This window comes from Charadrius vociferus, unplaced genomic scaffold (genome assembly GCF_000708025.1).
Source record: "Charadrius vociferus isolate BGI_N301 unplaced genomic scaffold, ASM70802v2 scaffold611, whole genome shotgun sequence".
NCBI lineage: Eukaryota > Metazoa > Chordata > Aves > Charadriiformes > Charadriidae > Charadrius > Charadrius vociferus.
Genome location: NW_009646844.1, coordinates 2,420,279 through 2,424,988, shown reverse-complemented (window position 1 = coordinate 2,424,988; position 4,710 = coordinate 2,420,279).

The window sequence follows — 4,710 nt, the reverse complement described above, 5'->3', positions numbered from 1 at the left end:
GGGGTTAGTTTTAGATTAGATATTAGGGAGAAATTCTTTCCTGTGAGGGTGGTGAGACACAGGCACAGGTTGTCCAGGGAAGCTGTGGCTGCCCCATCCCTGGAGGTGTTCAAGGCCAGGCTGAACGGAGCTTTGAGTGATCTGGTCTAGTGGGAGGTGTCCCTGCCCATGGCAGAGGGGTTGGAACTAGATGATCTTTAAGGTTCCCTCCAACCCAAAGTATTCTATGATTCTTTGGTTTTATGGCCTCATTATGTCTGCATTTCTCTTGTTGACATGGGGTTTTGTTGTAAGCAAAATTGTTTGAGAAAAAGAATTATGCTTTAGTCAGAGAAATATGCCTGCTCTTTGGAACCCAAGAGTTTATCACATGGCTAGTCACAATACTCAACCACTACCCAACAGAGCTGTGCCATCTCATCTGCCATACTGACCAAGGTACAGCCGTCCCTTTATTTGGTGTTTGTCTCCTCCTTCATCACCCGTAGAGTCCTAAGGTTGATGAGCAATCTTTAAGTCAGTGCATTGCAATCGGACATCAGCATCCAGTCTTTTCACTGAGATGCCCCGATGCATTTTTCTCACTCTCGTTTAGGTTCACTTGGAGCCATTTCATACAGTTGCTATAGCGGTCCACCTGTTTGTTCTTCGCTGGTCTGCAACCTTACACTATATTGAAATTTTATTATATGAAGTATACTATTAAGAAATACTTGTTATGGTGTATTTCAGGATCTAAAGTTAGGTCATGTAACTTACATGAGTTAGACAAAGAGTAGTTATGTAGTATTTTCTTTATTCAGTCTGTCCTCTGTTCAAACAGTACATCATGACATTTAAGCAAAGGAATCCCAGTATCCTGCAGTTTTCACCAGAGGCTGATGGCTGTGTAAGATGGCTGGGCCGCTCTGCCCATAAATTCCAAGGGATACAATTGTGCTGTGGGAGATGCGCATCATCAATTTGGACAACTGAAAGAAATCTACTGTTGCTGTTCGTTCGTCCTCACTGTGTAATGCACCCTTCTCATTTCCTTAGTAATCATTGGTCTGCATTTTTTAATGGGTGACTTGAAATTATATAGCACCTTGCTGTGCAGTGCGAGATTGTACCCCTCAAACTAAGAAAATGTAACCAGAAAAGTACAGAATTTAGGCGTGGAGTTCAAAGATAATGACTAAAGAGGATGTGATCAACATTTCCATTAAAGGCTTAAGACATGTTATTTACAACTATTTTGGATGTTACAGTATAATTAATAGAAGGTAGCTAAAGGACACTCCCTTTGACAAACTGATTAAGGGTAATTGAGCAACGGACCACCTCCATTTAAAAATGTCAATTTATTAACACAGGTATGGGCAATAGGAGCTGTATTTAGCACTTCCAGAAATCAGGCCAGTGAACTTTGTTTAATGCAGTAAGTAATCTAGTTAATGTGAAGACAACAATTTTGTTTATCTAGAGCAAGTCACTAGTTAGCATTTCTTTCAGGCTCCAAGTCATTTGGATGGGTGATCTAGTTTTATGTGTAAAAGTGGTGAACAAATGCAAAATTTATTAGTAGCAGAATTCACTGTTCTCCTTTACACTACTAAATTTTGTTACCACGTTTGCAATAAACTGTATAAACTCAAAATACTTATGGGGCAAAGGAAATGTAGCTAATCTGAATGCAGAATTTCTTCACGTTTCAAGCTATGAAGTGTAGAAATTAAATCCTTGCCGTGGGCAGGCAGTGAGAGACAAAATTACACCAGTATCAGTAAAAAAAGAAACAATTCTAAATGCATATGGATAAAAAAACAACACAGTAGCAACTTTATTGGCTGATAAGCTTTCGTCTTAGCATGCTTTTAAATATTTTTAATATGGTAGCATAAGACTTCTTATCTGGTTAATGTTATCGTATGTGAACAGCAATCTTGACCTGAGAGCTAGAGAATGAATTATTCATGACTGAGGAGAAGAGGCAGAGAAGGAAGTTCAGCCAAAGGTGAGAGAAAATCTGGCCTATTAGGAAGGGAAGAGGAGATACGGTTCTGTTCCTGGCCTGTTCTGTGACCTTGGGCAAGTAACTTTATCTCCAGCTTTCTCCATTATTTCTCCTATCATTTGCCTGTCCTGGCTATTTAACCTGTGAGCTCTCTGAGCTCTAATCTTAGTTGAGGCTTCTGCACATAACTGCAAAACAAGGAATAACTAGCACAGTTTGTGTGCATCTGTGGGAGGAAGTTTGGAAGATGAGAGAAGTAAAATAGAATGGTTACAGCAGCAGCTTATCCTTCATCCCAGTGGTACGTATGTACACCAAAGACTGACACAGGAAAATGAATGCCCATTGTACTTGCTTTAGACTGTGACATTAATGGACTTGCTAAAATTGCAATAATATATTTCTTTTAAAGAGTCATTCTGGCAATCTGACAAACCACCATTTAGCTCTAACAATCACTTTGATCCTCATCCTGAGCAGCAGGCTTGTTGATTGCTTCGATAAGACTGGAGTTGCAAATGTGTCAGACTAGAATAAATGAAGGAATTGAACTGCAGAGAAGCAGAACAGGGCAACGAGAGGTTACTGTTTCCAAGCTTCTTTCTGACTTTGGAGGTTTGCACCATTCTTTTTCTGCCGTCTAGGTTTTTGTCATATCTCTTTTTTTGTATGTCCTCTCTATGATCCTGTTAAAACTTTGAGCTTTGTTTGCCCACATCCCTAGCTCCCACACAGATGTCTTGTGCTTCTTCCTCATTGAATCCTTCGCATAGGACAGTTTTCCTAAATTGATTTCTGTCAGCTTTCTCCATATTCCACAGTCTCACAAGAATGCAGCTGTTGAATGAACTATTTTATATTTACAAATTTAGACTTCTACTCAGGAAAACTAAAAATCTTATGTATGTTATGTTCTTACAGACTTCTTTCCAGCAAGAGCCTTTAAGAAGCAATTAATTAAAACTTATTACAACCCGGACCAAACAAAAATCAACCAAATATAACTCCTCTGATCATCTGTCTCCTGTGTGGAAAATTACTTTTTAGCTGATACTTTAAGGTTTACTCTTTGTCTTATGAACTATAAGCAGTTTAGGGTATAGAAACTTTCTCCTTTTCTGTTAGAAGGGGATGACAAAGCACACCAAGCATGTTTGTGTCCCATATTCTTTTACACCTGCTATGTTTTTGTTGCTTTTATTTGTGCAAATGTTTATATAAAAGAACTCTTAAGAATTGCTTATTCCAAGCTTTTATTAAAGGAAAAAGATGGAATAAATAATCGTCGCTTCAGGATAGAGACACTGTGCATGAAAAGAGTTTTCTTGGAACTAGACTTGGTAACAAAAGCAGCAAACTGGAAATCTAGTTTTATGTTTTCGTGAGGAATCTCTACAATTTTGTGAAAAAGATAAAATCCTCACTTCTGGTCAAAGCAGTTAGTTATTCTATTAAAAGAGTTAAGCTACATATATTTCTGTGGAGGTAGGAACATACTAGGGGAGAAAGCTAACTTTTATCTACAAATCCGATACTTAAATATTTACCATTCAAATTAGATACAGGGATAAATCCAAGAGTCTGGTACACTACTCCTCTTTTTTCCGTATTCCTCAGAGAAAAGGTTCTTTTAAAGCAGTTTTCCTGCCATTTCTACAGAACCTACTATTAGCTTGACTTTTCATATCAGAGAAGAAAATTCGTTGATGTAATTCCTTCATATACACTTCATACCAATTCCTACTGTAGAATGAATTCTTGCTGCATTCTTTTCTTACATTGCTTCTTGCTAACTCTGCCAGAAGATAGACTTATCTTAACTGTCTGTCCATACAGCTAATATTATTTTCAGTGTTCGGAAAATATAGCTGGGAAAGCAAAAAGAGCAGGTAGAAAAGGGGAAATTTGTATTCTTTCTATTATGAGATGCAACTGACTTTAAATTTAATTTGTTTAAGGGTGTTTATTCAAATAAGTCTTCATACTTTAAAAAAATATACACGTGTGTGTGGGAGGAAAGAAGAATTAGAACCTGTTAGAAACCTAATATATTGTCAAAAACCTTATTTGAGCTTCAGTTAAGGTCTTTTTATGGATGGAGTCTTGGCTGAAAGTGATTTTAAAAACAGTTGGCTTGGGTCAAATCTCTTAGACTTTGTTAAATACAGGTTATAACAAGAACTTTCAATTAAAATATGAGAATGCAATAGGGTGCACTTCTGTGTTGAGCCACCAGTTACTACTGAGTCCTGTTTCCAAATCATTCTTCTCATCCCTCTCAGATAGTATGTACAGATCTGTTTTTAAAGTGTATTAGTGGAAAAGGGAGCTTGTCTCTTTTCCTTTCAAAACTGTTTACTACATTGGAGCACAGGTAGTGGAGCAGTTTGATTTCAACAATGGATTTGGAAATCATTATAATTGTTATTGTCTGCAAACAACAATTGTTTAGGAGAGAGGTATATTTTCATGTCAAATAGAAGGTGGACATACTGGCATTACAGAGACTATTTAGAATTAAAAAATTGCCCATAGGGCGCAAGAATTCTGCAAAGTGTCAGTGTTATTCCTTCAGGCTTATCAGCTTTCACTGTAATTGCTCATTTTAAATTTGTGGCATCTATCCCAGGATCTAAACTGAACTAATACTGAATAAAATTACAAAAGCCCTCATGATGCTTACTCCATTTTGGCTTGAGAAATTAATTTTTCAG